Source organism: Camelus dromedarius, chromosome 19 (assembly GCF_036321535.1).
Source record: "Camelus dromedarius isolate mCamDro1 chromosome 19, mCamDro1.pat, whole genome shotgun sequence".
NCBI lineage: Eukaryota > Metazoa > Chordata > Mammalia > Artiodactyla > Camelidae > Camelus > Camelus dromedarius.
This window is the reverse complement of record NC_087454.1, coordinates 9,075,335-9,091,772: the sequence shown is the minus strand read 5'-3', so window position 1 is coordinate 9,091,772 and position 16,438 is coordinate 9,075,335.

The window sequence follows — 16,438 nt, the reverse complement described above, 5'->3', positions numbered from 1 at the left end:
CAAGTAAACCAAGATTCTGCCAGAAATACGTCAAAAAATACACATCTTTTTTTTTTTCAAAGTTTAGGGGAGGCGTATTGCAAATTTGATTCCAAGCGCAAAGTAGGAAAGCACTGAACTGAGTTTCACAAGGCCAAAGAGCTCATCTCAAGTCTCATTATCTGTAGCTGTGTGGCAATCAGAACACAAACTCATATCTCTGAGCCTCCATTTGTTTATCTGAAAGATGAGGGAGGTTGAATTGGGTCATATTCCATATCACAAAGCTCAACTATAACAATCATTCATGTTTCCTGAGACAAGCCCTTTGCCTTCTTAATCAGCTACTCCTCATAACAACCCTATGATGTATGTATTATTTTCCCCACTTTTCAGATAAGAAAACTGGGTTCAGAGAGGTTTTGAAACTTGTCCAAGGTCACACAGTGAGTAAGTGACAACTCTGGCATTTGAACCTAGTCTTCTCGCAGATCCCCAGTGGCATCAACAATTTCATGTTGCTGAACTGCCTTAGGGTTCACCCAGGAAGGAGGGCACCCTCATTTTTAATTTATATCAGACTTGCACCTTGACTTCCTCAGAGCTGCCAATAAGGATCACCTCTACGTTGGTTCCCGCTCTCTCATCTTTAAAGAGGCACCCAGAAGTGGTTGCTGGAGCAGAAGCTGGTAGAAACAATCACCAGGGGAGAGGGGGTACTTGGAGGGACAGCAGTGCCCAGCCCTCTGAGGACTGAAGACTGAGGAGACTTTTGACTAGTGAGTGTGCCCCAACATTCAGAATCCATGAGGCTACAGGTGCCCTCAAGTGAACTAGGTAGAGGTGACGAGGGAAGCCCAGTGATGCCTGAGGAGACCTTCCTGTCAGTTACCCTCACACACCCCACAGACCAAGCCTGGCTTCTCAGTCTCCTGGTAACTATGCAGCCGACACAATGCTGTGTTTGCAGCTGGGCCCAGCTAAGAAATAGAAACAGAACCGTCCTTCTTGGGAAGCTGGGCACCCCAGGATGGGGAACAGAGCGACCCAGTTTGGTTTTTGGTTCCCTCACCCCCTGGTCACTGCTCCAGAATGGACACCTAGCAAAACATCAGACGAAACATTACTTAGATATTTCACCTGCCTCGTGACCAAGACTTGGACTCCCTGGAATAGAACGACCCCACTGAGTCGCCAAAGATCTTGGGGAATGTTTGGGTTCCCACAATGTTGAAAACGAAAAATGGCAATTTATACAAGGCGGGACAATGATGACTCAGAGGTGGATTACACACAGTCTCTGCTTGAAACTCACCATCTCGTGGGGTCCACCAGGGCTTCCTGCCCCTTAGGACCTCTTGGGTTAATCGAGTTATCCCAAGACCAGAAAGAAAGATACATGAGAGGTAAGTATAATTTCTTTAAGTACACAAATTATTAACATGTATTTAATGGATTCAGTTGAAAATAATCAGCTGAAAAATGTCAGCCTCAAGAAACTGCACATTTTGCCTTGAAATACTGGGGTTGTCAGAAACAATAGAAAATAATCTCATTCATTATCAAGAGAGAGGAAGTAGCTATGCACATTCTCAAGAATAACAGTGGGAGAGCTAATTCTCCTTTACTTGTTTATATTAGATTAATCTTGATCTGTATTGTGGATGTAAATTACACTTCCTCCAATAAATTCAGTTTTGCAGATAAAGAGGTACTGCTTTTCCGATCTATTTTTAGTAGCTTGAAAACTGCCCCGCATTTTGCTGACCACATATGTATCGTATGAACCCCCTTCCAGCTCCCTGAGGTGATAATTACCACTTGGGAAATCCCTTTTGAGGAATGAGTGAATATTCCAGTGGAGAGAACTCTGGCTTTGGCGTTAGGAGACTGAGCATTGATTCCAGCACTGCCTGTAACTAGATGTGAACTTACAGACAAATGACTTCAGTAGTTCCATGTACGGTGAGGGAGTAAAATAAGACGGTATCTTTCTAAGATTCCTTCCAGCCCTAAAATTCTGTCTTTGCTCAACGCTCACACACAAAAGCTGGGAGTCTCTGCTGCATGAGACTGTTGGAACGACTGGGAGGAATGGTAAGGGGACTGGGGACTAAGCGAGGGACCCTGGAAACAGGCACATTAAAAAAAAAAAAGAGCCAGCAGCCAAGGCTGCTGCCTCATTCCCAGGAAATTCCCTGGGTGGATCCCAGGTGGAGGGAGATGTTGCTGGCTTCATCCTGGAGCGCGCATGGATGATTGGCGCAGTGGGATTCTACGGGATGTGACGCTGAGAAGACCTATTTATTGTCCTCTGATTTAGCCAGGAGAAATGGGAACAACAATACCTTCTTCAAAAGACCGTTGTGACAAGCAAATGATGTAACACGTAGAAACACAAGTCCGGGCCCACAGGAGACGGTCAGTACGTGATCCTGAATCTCCTAATAAAGCCAATTAGGTCTTCAAATTTACTCGGTTGAATTTTGGGTTTTAGCAGTACTAACATAAATGGAGGGGGCTGGGCCAGGCCAAGTCCTTGTTCTCAGACACTTGCTCATGACGGTGTTGAGACGGGTAAATGAAACGACGCATAAAGCACTTAGAATGGCACCTGGCACCAGCTAAGTGCTTAATCGCTGTGAACTCAGTTGGCTCAACGAGACAAACTGAGCAGATGCACAGAAGCTTTGGTTGTCAGCGGTGGTTATATCAGGGCCATCCACACACTGCCATAGTTCTAAGATTCCACTTTCCTCTCACTACCTAGAATTACCGGTATCTTGGTGTAGATTTTCTGAGGAATACCTTTGTTTTCTTAAACCACAAAAAAATGCCTATGTTAAGAGGAAAAAATATACAGTAGAAGATCATTGATCCAACATGCCCAAGACCTAATTTCCACGTGTGCGGACACTTAGGCAATCCTACTGAGCACTATTCCAGGGACCAGGGATACAGGGAACAAAGACACCCAAAGTGCCTGCCCTCATGGAGCTTGTATATATAGATATACACACACTTAAACGCCTATGGTGTAAACTAGCAACAAACGCACAGATATATACCAGGCTAAGAAGAAAAGTGAAGCTGCAAAGCAGAGCGAGGGACGGTGTACTGTATTAGATCAAGTAGTCACACAGGCCGTCCTGATAACCCATTCCTATATTAACTTTATTTCCAGAATGTAGACCTATTAGCTCCAGTGAGTACAGTAATTGAATAAAGATATTTTACTAGGTAAAGAATGGCACAGAATATGAGACATAAAGAATGGTAAGATATAAAGGAGTTAAACAAATATGCCCTAGAAAATTCTTTGTATAATACGCTCATATCGTTTGAATCCACCAAAGAATGTATTAAAAATCTGCCATTGCTCTGCATCCATTGAATACATCTAAGTTTACCTCAAAACAAAAATAATATGTTAAACAGAAAACCCCAGATATTTAGTGATAGAAACAAAATGAATATATGTCATTTTTCAGTCCTTTCCTGGAAAAATGAAGATATTCGATGCACACTCACTTCCTTAAAGAATGTCCTAAACAAACGAAAACGGATCACGTTATAATGAAAAATATATGAAATTTTCCTTCCCTGAGAAATCCTTGCTGGTGGCACGTGAAGGAGTGGCAAATTCACTTACCTTCAAACCGGGCTGCCGTGGTAGTCACGGAACCAGAAGAGGAGGGAACAGCTCTTTTGCAAAGAACTCTCTGTATCATTGGTTGACCCTTGCCATCCTTTTCCTTCCAAATTTCCCTCTCAACCTCTTTATCTGATGATCTGCTGCAGGGTAGTCAATGATCGCTGTTCTCTGAGATTTGTGGGCTTCTCACAAGATTAAATGGCCTCAAGTCGGGTCAGTTTTGATCCGCTTGTTACTACCCACATTACCTGCCCACACCGAGTTGCCAGCAGGTTGCTCACCCAGGGGGACCATCACCACACACCGTGTGCCTCAGCAAACTGTTCTTAGTATTTAGAAAAAGAAAAAATGGACAAGAGCTTTAAGTTTCCATCCTTTGGAACGTTCCTGTGTTTGGACATCTACGTAAGCAATCAGCTATAGGAAGATTTCTATGGTGTTTATGATTAACGAAGCCCTCTCCGACACTTTAACTCATTTAATCTGACAGCAGCCTTGTGAAGAGATGGGGGCTGGAATTGCCAGCTAATCACCAGAACCATTTCCGTTGGTCCCCGGACACACCCATAGACTCCATTTCCCAGGGCCCCTGGCACTTGGGTGTGATCAGGGACTGGTCCATAGAAACTTCCTGCAGGAGTTTCTCCACATTCTTTCTTTTCCACAGCAAACTTATGGAGATGGAGAAGTCACAAGATGGAGCTTGGGCCCCTAAATTTCCACATAGAGTGGAGTTACCTGAGGATTAGAAAAGATTCGTTTTGAAAAAAAATTTTTTTATTGTATCACACTCATATGTGGGGGTTCTGTGATGGGAGCTGGTGTTACTTTGACAATGCGTATTTCGCCAGTGTTTTATTATTAACACACCAGCATCATATAGTTTATCTCCTGTGAGAAAGCCAAGAGCAAGTGTTATTTTTGTCACCACACCGCTTTTCAAATTGGACAAATGAAGGCTCAGAGAGGCCATACAATGCAGCCAAGGTCAGGAAGCTGTTAAGTGATGGAGTTAGGTATCTGATTTAGGTCTAGTCAGACCCAAACCTTGTGGTCTTTCCACGACACCATGATAATTTTGCAAGATTTGTGTGCTTACGTCGATCTTAACCTTTAACCTTCTAGGTCATTCCTCAGGTGGTGTTGAGAGCGATTCTTGATTAGCACGCATTTGTTGCTCATGTCTTTCTGCGTCTGAATTGCAGAATTAAATCCCGTGTGCAGTTACCCGCTCACTGCCCACAGGGCTGTGTAAATATTGTGATTCCATTGGTCTCTGGTAAGATGCCACCTATGTTCCGGCGAGGCAGTTTCCTGGACTTTATTTTTCTAAAAGCCAGTAGAAATAAATCAACCCTTTTATCCTCTCTCACTTTAACAGCAAATATTTTATTTAAATATTTAAATATGTTTCTACTTAAATATACTATATACTATTTAGATAAATATTTACACATTATTTCCATAAATATATTTATTTAAATATATTCAGTGCCCACTAGGTGCAAAGCACCATGTATGACGCTGTGAGGGATTTAAAAATGAATAAACAAGGCACACAGCATAGTGGCCAAGAGGGTATAGACTCTGTAATAAGTGCCTGAATTAAAAGTCTGGTTCCTCTATTTGCTAGCTGTGTGACTTTGGTCAAGTTCCTTAACTTCTCTGTTCCTATGTTTCCTGACCTGTGGTATGGAGGTAATATTAATACCTACTCATGAACATGTCATGAGGATTAAATGAAACAATGCCTTAAAAACATTTAGAATGACACCTGGCACCAAGTAAGCGCTCAATAGCTGTTAACTGTGATGATCAGATAAATGAAGGCGGTGGACCCAAGCCTTGGCAAAGAACTATTATTATATTAGTGCCATCCACAAACTGAGATCGTTGTGAGATTCCATTTCCCTCTTACTATCTAAAAGTACCCATATTTTGGTGCAGTTTTTCTGAAACCATAAAAATCTCTTCCCATCATATACGAGTGAGAGTCCACTCTCAAATCTCTTCTGTCATCAGGCACTAAGTAAAGGAAAACATACATTATACACATTTTTTAAAAAAAATTTTCTGTGCCAGGCACTACATTAAGCCCTTTGCCTCTGGGTTTCTGGTTGTTCTGTTGTGTTTAAACCTCTTCTGTAACTCAGTTTCCCATTTGTAGATGAAGCCCCCTAGACTTCAGAAAAGCTAGCATGTGAGCATCAGATCTGGGATTCAGAACTTGATCTGTCCTGCTCCAAAGCTGACCAGTGAACCCTTATACCAATCCCCCTCGCTGACCTGCTCGGTGATTCTCGGCTAGTCTGATTAAAGCCCCAGAATTCACAATCTTCCAAGAGTACAGTCAAGAAAGACAAGATAGCATTGTTTTAACCTGCCTCTGCATCTCGGAAGTGATGGGGCCTTGATATTAACAAGGCCACTTCCCTTCTAAGTGCAGGAGATCCTTGAAAAGGGTATTTTAATCATGGGTGTCATATTTTATGATTGTGTCTGTTTGTATTTAGAACCCTTGTTATCCCTGGTGTTTTTGCCCTGAGGACATCCCACTGAACAAAATTGCATACATCTTTGTGGATTACCCTTTCTGCATCCACAAGTTATCTGCCTTTTTAAAATAATTTGCACTAAAATACCAAGTGTTTTTTCTAATGGGAAGAGACAGCTAGTGTTTTTTTTTTTTATGCAAATAACTTCTCCCCACTTTCTCCCCAGCGCAGAGCTAAATCTGCAGCAGCAACGGAGGGCAGCTCGGTGCTTCCAGAAGCAATTTGAGCAGAGCAGTTGGGAGTGGCAATGTGACTTAACAGCCCCTGCTCGATGTTAGGGAAGGCTGAATGAGACATTGGGAAAAGAGGCAGGGATATGTTAAGGGCACTTATTATAATATTCATTGCTTTTGTTTTTAAGAAACAAGCTGCCACTCGGGTCGTTTTGTCTTTGTGTGTAAAGATGAGACTGTTAAATAAAATCATAAGCATAATGGATTGTATCACACGGTTTCATTTTTCTCCCGTAGGTAATATGTTAGGCTTTCTGTTTTTTAACTTCCATAGTATTTGATAGAAATCAAGAATTCCATTTTAACTTATGCTTTATGCTGGCACGTAAACATATTACGTTATGAGTGTCTAAGTGTGTACCTTTAATTTCGTTACTCTCACCTGAAAAAAAATAAAAAGAAGCCAAATCTCCAATAAAAATTGGAATGCTTAAGTTTAAAAAAAGAAAAATTAGCACTGTATCCAGAAAGAAAACTGGAGTATTGCTACCTCCTGGCTAAAAATATATTTTTTCCTATAGGCCTTTTTTTTTTTTTTTAACAGAAAACTGACTTTGGAAGAAAAATATACAGAAAAAAAGACTATTGTAAGACTAATGAGATGTTTGAGAAATGAGCTCTGCAGGCAAAAGGCAGCCCACGAAAGAATTATGCATGGCCTTAATTGTTGTTAGGATTATAATTAATAATTACAGTTAGTTCTTAAGCAGTAATTGCTTCAGTGTCACTTCCAGCAAAGCTCTGGCCAGAGTATCCAAGCACAGTGGGCTCCCCGCCTGCAAGCAGTTGGACAGCATGGCTCCTCTGTGGTGGGAATGGAGACAGGTTACCCTGGGAACCCTGACTCAGGGGAGGTTAAATTATTTGCAAACCATTCAATGATCCGCACATCACAAGATGTCCCGGAGCAATTTTCTCATGCATTCCACTCCCCAGCCTCCCATGCGTTTCACACCGTCCACGTGTCCACCCTGGGACTCTGCACATCCTTGTGAGCCCTGCAACCCGGCCTTGCAAGACACAGGGTTGCCAGCTGGGCAGCTGCAGCTCTTTCAACCCTGGCCTCCACCCCCACTCCCCACTCCCACCCTGTCCCCAGCCCCCGGCATTCTGGACGCCTAGTAGGAACTTTCCTGGGATTCTTGATTCCACATGTCCTTGTCTCCTAAATGACCCCACTCTAATTTGGTGTTTCTCAAGGTGGGATCTGCTGAGTCCTCACATCCTGATCACAAGGACAAACGTCTAAACGCAGATTCCCAAACCCTGCTCCAGACCTTATTGCCCTGCAGTCTCAGTAGGTCCTGGGAAAAGGCACTTAATAGTCACCTTCCTGCCGCCCCCTGATTCTAATGCATGCTGGAGTTTAAGAATTACTCTGCTCATCAAATGACTCATTTAGCTCTCTGTCTCTCCCACTCTTGCTTTTTCTTCTTCAGCATCTCTTTTTTGATAGCTCACACGCATTCCCAAAAAACCAAGATGAAGACAAATAGCCTTTGGTCCGCCCCTATAAGCCCCCTTTCTGCTCCGCATCCCCCTCTGAGTGCTTTCCCAGGAGCAGAGCTGAGGGCGTTTTACGTTCCTCCCTTTCTCTCCCTCTCTCTCTCACTTTAAAAGCAAATGCTTTCACCCTTTAAATAATCATTCCTCTGTCTCAGGGGCCTCTCGTCTAGACCCTGAGGCATGATGACAGAGGACAAACCCGGGCTTTCCTTCTGCTCTCCCGGAGGCTGGGTCCCTGGGCTCCACAGCACAGCTTTCTACCAGGGGCAGTGCCTGCCTCCCTTCCATTCCGTACCCACCACATGCCTCAGGCAGCCAGCCACGGCTCTCTTTCTCTCTCTCTCTCTCTCTCTCTCTCTCTCTCTCTCTCTCTCTCTCTCGGCCATTCCAGGGTATATCCCCGAAAGAAAGAATGGGATTTGTGTTAGGACCAGCATGTGAGAACACCAAAACGTGTGACTGTGCCAATCTGATATCAACCCGTGTGGGGTCTTTTCTGCATTTGCACACGGATTGCAGACAGACTAAGAAAGGTCTGGTGCTGGCAGAGAGAGTCAGGTTCTTCTGGACTTTCGGAGATGCCTGTGTGGGATGGACAGATGCCTTCTCTGCACTGAGTCCCCAGGGAGGTTTCTATCTATAGGTTATGAAGAGGGAAGAGCCAGCTGGCTGGCTGAAACTTCACAACCCCCTCCGAAGCCCCTTGGGTGAAATGGCCATCAACTGACTTTGAAAAAAAAAACAACACCTTTCAGCCTGCACTTGAGTTATGAATCTAAAGATCAGGATTGTTCCCCTTTCTCTTTGCTCCCAGGGCTACGGCTCAACTGGCTGCATGAAATGGAGTCGGAGGAAAGAGCTGTCTGCATTTTGGCACGTAAAGATGCCCTCAGCGCATTCCGTTTTGTTTCTGGAATTGCAATATCCAACCCCCCGAGAGAGATTTTTTTTTCCTTTATGGAATAGAATCCTTACTATTTTACCAGACTAGCCCCATGAGATAAAAATAAAGACGAAGACTGACGAAAAGGGTTGAGGGTCTCAAATTTGACCTTCTATTTGGGACAAGATGAATTATGTAGGAGAGGTTTTTACAGTACTGTTTGCTGACCCAAATAGCAAACGAATAGCCTTCTTTCTTCCTCCCACTGCTTAAGCAAAAAACAGCTGTGCACAGCATCTGGAAGAGTGGTTCCGACCTTGTTTTCTCCTATTTGATTCCCACTGGCTTTTATGTTTTCCATAAATGATTGAAGAAAAGTTCTCAGTTGGAAATAGCCATAAAATCTTCCATAAATCCTCAGTTAGCACCAGCTTCAGGCAGCTCATTGGATCCTCAGTCTGCCCAGTCCCAAGGCCTGTGAAGGCTGGCTGGCTGGCTGGGTGGCTGAGGGGGAAGGAGGACCTGAGTCTCATCAAAGACAGGTTCCCCTGGTCAGTGTGTTCTCCTCGGCCTCCTCGGGCAACCACAGAATCCATAGTTTCTCTCCTCAGCCACAGTCCCAGTGATGGTCCGTCTAAATTCCTTTCTGTCTCTGAGGCTCCGTTTCTCCATTTGTTAAGTGACAACAGGCGTAGTACATACCTCTGAACACTTAGGACAGTGCCTAGGACACAGTACAGGTTCGTTTTTATTGCTATGAATCATTCATGTAACATATAATAATGAAAATATTAAACAGTTATTGAGAGACTATGACAGGCGTTCACTTAATTGATGTTGTTTAGTCCCCCAGACCACCCCAGGGGGGAGGTATTGTCCTTCCATTCCATGGAACAAAAAAAATTGAAGATTTGCAAATTTAAGTAATGGGCCCAGAGGCTCCCTACCTGTAAGCGGCGAAGGAGGGGCTTGGCTCACCAGGATCTGTGTTCTTTCCAGCATTCAACAGAATCCACTGTCCAGAACCTACTGTGTTTTCTGGATGCCAGGGATTCAGGCGAGACCAGGTAAGAAGGACTTGAAGCCCGCAGACTGCACGCGCCGCTTGCCACAACTCTCAAATCCTTCCACGGCCGGTGACAACAAGGTCGTGGGAGGGACGTAATGGGAGAGCCACGCTCAGCTGCACATGACCCGCCTTGAAGACCGGCTCCCAGTCCTCGGTTTGTGCGGACTCAGCCTACCTCTTAGTCTCCTGGTCGCAGTTTGCATCCTCTCCCTGCTCTGGGTACCATGATACTCTCAGAGTCAGCTCTACCTGGTGGTGACACAAGAGCTCTGCCCAGACCAATTGTCTACCAAATTGGCTCCGAAAATTCATGTTTTCCTTGGATGTGAACCTTCTCCGAAAGCCTGACTAGAGGGTTACTGCTCCCAGGAGCCCCATGTCTGAAAACTGCAGAGAAAGGAAGCCAACTCTCAATGAACATCCACGAAAACTGAGAAAACCACCCCAAAGTCATCAACTCAGACCCTGTTCAGCCTCCAGCTCGTGCCCTTCGTGGACTGCGAGAGCTGCCCTTCAAAGACTGAGCAAGATTTCTGGTCCTGTAACACTCTCATCCTGATCATATCTCCAGGGTCAGATTTGGTGATAATTTGACTCCAACTAAAAACTACATTAGGGGATTTTGCAAATTCATAATTTCCAAAGGGCACATCAGCCGATATTCTACTATAATTTCTTAACTCCATTTCTTTCATTACGGAGTTACTTTTGTTCCCAAGTGGGGCATTAGCTTTTTCCCCATTTTGATACATTTAACTCATGTTATCAACTGCTACCGAAGGTCTGTCTGAACAAGTTCTTGTTTTTACCCAGTCTTTCACCAAAAAATCCTATCAACTCCGGTAGTGTTTAAAAGACTTTAAATTTGTTTCCTATGACATTTTCCAAAATTGTAATAAACGAAGAGTGTTTTGCATTTCCCACGGGCTGGTCTTAACCTCACCACGAAATTTAGGGCCAAATTGTATCCAGTCAAGGCTCTCTTAATAACCCAATGTCACGGTCCTCACTGAATCAAACCGTAGTTGATCTATCCCAAATATTTTTCTTCCTCCCTGCTGTTGCCTGCTATGTTTTCCTTTTGGCCAAGAGACGAAGTTTACCTTCCACTCTTTAGCAAAAGGGGCCACAGACTCAGGGATAGACAATTACACTGTCAATTGTAAACACAATACAAGCTTCTGAAAATGATGGAAGGAAAGCACTTTAGGACCTCTTCCACTAAGCCCAGAGGCTTCTGAGGGGTACGTAAAGGAAAGGACAATGTGAAGATAAGATCATTTTCCACGTGATGGCCTAGGAACCAAACACTTCTAAATTAATACCATTTTTCAGAAAAGGGAAATGGGGAATGGGACTGAAAGGATGTCTATTGTGAAATGGTCTTTATACCAGGATTTCAACATGCTTTGCAAGTGTTTCATGGCAAGTAAACAGCGTTATCTCCTATCCTGCCATGAAGCTGAGGGACACTGATGGACCCCGGAAGATAAAAATGCAATGTGAAAATTCTGTCTTCCTTTCCTGTGCTACTTACCCCTTTGATTTTCATGGAGATGTGAACAGATCGTGGAATTTGCCGACGTCTGCTTCAGTATGGATTGTGTCCTAGTCTTCCCAGTCCATCGAGGTGGGGCAGTGGGGAGGGCCAGGTAAGAAACCACCTTGGGGGCCGAGAAAGAAAAGAGCAATGTCCACAAACATGGGGATAATCAGCTCAGGTTATGGAAGCCAATGAAAACGTTGTGAAGCCCAGATACAAATATTTTGCACCTTTCTGCCAGGCACTGTAGTTTATTACAGGAACCACGTTTTAGAAATTCACAGGCAAGTGTTATAAATTTGAGAACATAAGTTGGACCCCTTCCCATTCCAATAAGCAGTCGCAGGTGTGGTTTTCATGAAATTGTATATTTAGGGAGGGAGCGGGAGGAAGGGAGGGAGAGGATTACATGTTCTAAGCAAACTGTATTTGCATACACATTATGCATGTACCCAACACACACTTGTGCAAAGATGATTAAATATGTTCTGTGTTGGCAGCCTCTTACTGTGTTTCCTTAAAGCAGGAATACCAAATGGGTTCGTCTTGCATGCCAAATCCAATCAGCGTGTAGTGCCTGTTTGAGATGCTACGTTGAGAAGGATTCAGAGGTTATATCTACGTTCAATCAACTTTTTTTTTTTTTTTTTTTTTTTGCCTAAAATGTCCTATGCTCAATGTGGGGCTGCTATATTTTATTACTTGGGCAGGGCGGGGAGGGGGTGGGGAGACAGTCCCACAGAGTTCAATACACCTGATGCCTCCCAGAGTGGTACAACCCAGCAGCCCTGATTGCGAGGCCCTGGGAGCTGAGATGGATTTAGAAAGAGCGTGGATAAGGTATTGGTAGTGACCAATTAGCAGTGTCCACCAAGGGAGCAGTCCAGCGCGGGAGGGCAGCAGTGGGGAAAGGACTGGCATATACTGCAGTGTTTGCATCATATATTTGTCATCCCTGGTGAAGAACCATCAGAAATAGAGTCACCTTTCCGTATGCCCACTAATATCCTTCGTTCATCTGTGCAAGCCAGTGTGGCGTCATGGAAGTGTTTACAGTCGGGACAGAACAGTGCAAAAGGTAATAATGAAACAAAAGACGTGTCCGCCTTTAATACAGTGAAAGGAGAAGAGGGTCATTTGGGTGCTCCTGAATGTTTTGCCATCATTTCTATCAAAGATCGGGGCATCTTGAAGTTCCTTGTCCTCAGAATTTTATTTTTTTCCTTCTGCTTCCAAGGACCTATTCACTTGGGTATCCTTTGGCTATTTGTACTGGAGCATCCATTGATGTCCACTGAATACATGGAGGGAAACTGCAGGGGTCTTTGTGGGTCATTCTGCCGCCGTTGGCAGGGTCACCTCCCAGAGGGAATGAAGGCCTGTTCTTCTCTGACAGAATTCCTGCTGAAGAGCCTACAGGCCCCAGGCGTCTCTCTTCTCTATAGTATTTGAGAGAAGTTCGTTCAGAGGTCAAAGCTGGGCTATGAAAGAGTTAAGGCCATGCACATTAGAATACTCCATCCATCCCCCAAGCCTTCTGTAGGTCAGGATGAAAAGTGAAGCAGGCAGGTGCTTACTTTAAAGAAAGGAAGGTAGGAACTAAACTCAATGGTCTCATAACCTGAACCCATTCGTTGCCACAAATACTGTAAGTTCCTCTGCTTTTTCCCAGGCCAACGGTAAAGGTGTAGATATGAAGAGGCCTAGCAAATTGTTAGAAATTCTCTTGCTTTGTTTTGTTTTGCTTAACTGGGTCATTCAAGTTGACGCTGTTTAGTCATGCAACAACCATTTAGCTCTAAGGGCTATTAGGAATTCTTTTCTATTCACTTAACATGCAGTTTTGAGGACTGTGAACAGACAGACTCGGGTACCAGCCTCAGGAAGCTCGGCACTCCCCGCCAGTCTGAAGCAATCACAGGGCCGTCAGGTAACTGCCAGGCTGGGAGATGTCCAGGGGGCTGGGCAGGCAAGACGGAGGCACCTCACCGACTTAGGAGTAGGAAAGGCTTCTTAGAGGATGCAACAGGACACTGGGAATTGAAGAACAATTTCTCACCTTCAGGGCTGGGTTAGGGTGAAAGGAAAACATGCTAAATGCCTTAGAAATGCACGGGTTAAATGTGCTTTTTCTTTTGAACCAGCAGCTCCATTTCTAGGACATTTCCTAAAGAACTAATCAGACAAGCGCACAGCTATGCAGGTACAAGAAGGTCCATCACAGCCCCCTTTATGATAGGAGAGAGAGAAGGGGAGAAAGAGAGAGAAGAAAGAGAAAAAGCAACCTGGATAGTCAACAATAAGAGACTGGGCAATTAAATCGATATACACTCAGAAGACGAGGGATAAATGGAACCATGCAAAGTCATCTTGTGGAACAATGTTTCTTGATATGTGAAAATGTTCACAACAGGTTTCTGGGGAAAAAAAATCAGGCTATAAAAAGATGTATCACTATTTAGGAGCTTACAATCCAAGGATCAAAGGATGATCCCTAGAGAACAGTATTAGCATCACTGGGAGTTTGTAAGAATGCTGACTTTCAGGCCCCACCCAGACCTACTCAGTCAAAATCTGCATTTTGACAAAAGGCTTAGGTGCTCTGAATGCACACTGAAATTTGAGAAGCACCTGTCCGGACTACAGACTGCTATTCGCCTGCAGTAAGGTTTCCACTGGTCCATGACACTGTGAGAAAAATAAGGGCAGTGTGTAGAGTTTTTCATAAAGTTAATGTATATTTAATTTGTAGCAATGTTCTTTATTCTGAGATTATACTCTTGCTTTTATGGGGTTAAACTTCCTTTCTTTTGTACGACGATGGTGATTTTTGGATAGTCGGCTTTGTTTGTTGTTTTGCTGCTGTTTCAGTGGCCTTACTTAGCAAAATAAACAGTTGGTATGGTAATCCTATGTGTTTTTGAAATTTTACTAGGAAATCTGGGAATCATGATGAATGCTAACACACATCGCTTTCAAGTGAAATATTATGTGTGGGTGTGTAGTTTGGGTGTGTGTGTAGATTCCACGTAAACACCAGTTCCCTTTGGGAGGTAGGACTGCGGACATTTTCAGTGGGTTTTTTTCCCCTCTTCTTTCCTGAGTTATCCAAGTTTTCTGCATTTAGCACTAAAAAAAAAAAAAAAAAAAGGATTGAAGTAGAAGCTGGAGGAGCCTACAAAAGGTAGGTGTTCGGCCTTGAAGGCTTAGGAGCCTATTTATGTTCGGCGACCCTGGATGCCATGATGATGTACGTGAACCGTGGACCCAGTCAGTCTGGTCCAAGGCCAAGGACTTCAAGTCCCTGAGTCTCAGGTTCCTTGTTTATCAGTTGGGTTATGATCATGACAGTACCTAACTCTAGGGTGGTTCGGAGGCTTAAGGGAATTTGTCTTATTTTGCTGGGGCTACTGAAACAAATGACCACAAACTTCGGTGGTTTGAAACAACAGAAATTTAATCTTTCACCCTTCAAATCAAGATGTCAATGGGGCCCTGCTCCCTCTGAAGTCCCTAGAGGAGATTTCATCCTGGCTTCTCCTGGCTTCTGGAGGCCCCATGCGTGCCTTGGCTTGTGGCCACATCCCTCCAATCACTGCCTCCATCTCCACACGGACTTCTCTCCTCTCTGTCTCACAGAGACACCTGGAATTGGGTTTAGGGCATGCCTGGGTGATCCACGATGGTCCCATCGCGAGATCCTCAGTTTAGTTATATCTGCAAAGCCCCTTTTTTCAGATTAAGGTCACATTTACAGATAACGGAATTGGGACATGGAGATATTTGGGGGTGGGTCAAATTCATCCTAAGACTGTTTGAATTGAAACTACGATCCATGAGTGACACAGAACAAATGTAGCTTTTGTCTCATTTCTGTTTTCTGGGAAGCTTGTGTTCCAGGACTTTCTCTAATGGCTCTGGCTTGAATAGAAGCCCCTTGCTTTCTAATTTCCAACCCAAGAAATTATGAATTACTAAAGATCTCCAGCTCAAAAACCGTAGCTGTTAAGGGTCTCAGCATTTCTGTTTGTTGAAAGTGGGAACCGAGGTTGAGGAAGCAGCACCAAGGCCTAACAGGAATGCTCTCTAGATTAAAGATTAAGGCAAAGTGGGCCTACAGAGTTGTTTGACTCTACAAATTTCCATCTGTTGTTTTCTTTCTTGCCACAGTCACTAACAGTCATCTAACAAATAACTATTCCCCAGAGGGCCCAGAAAAGACAGCTGGCCTCAGGCACAGGATAGCTGGTTTCTCAGGACAGCCTTTTATAAGAGCATCCTCCAAGGGGCACAAGGAGGTGGTTTTAAAAAGAGGTGACCACCTCTCCCAGAGTGATGGTCCAGCCCTGCTGGCAGCTCCCATCCCTGCTTCTCCAGGCTCAGCCCAGCGGATTGCTACCATCACTGCCACATACCTCACCGCGGCTCCAAAAAGCTGAAAGAACTGTATTTCCTTGTTACCAACTTAGGTCCTTAAATGGGGTGAGGGCTTGGATATATATTTATATAAAGTGATGCGTCATGATGTAAGGGCAGGGTTTGGCCTGCCGTAGGGGCCCGGTTTGCGTTTTGCTGAATGAATGAATGAATGAATGAGTGAATGCATTTATGACTTTGGGAGAGTCGAATTTTAGGATTCAACTTCAGAATTCATCAAGCAAGTTATGTACAGTCTTCAACTGTAGGGGTCCCTTCCCGTTCCCCTAAAGGGGTTTTCTCCAAATGGGAAACTAAACTGCTGGGAGGGCACATCATTTCTGCTCCTTGCCAGGGTGAGTCCTTCTGCCCTGTGAGGCATTTACAGAATTGGGGCTGAGGAGAGGCTCTTACAATACAGCTTCTTGTGTGTCCATGTGAGGCACCTAATCACTCACTTGTGGGTCCTCCTCCTTGCAGGGAAGCCAGCATCACCTCCACATGGCACCCAGTTTATTTGAAAAACCATACGAGGGAGCTAAGAGACAGAATCCTCTCCTAAGCCAAGTCAGGCAGCTTCCGATCTCAGAATTGCAAAT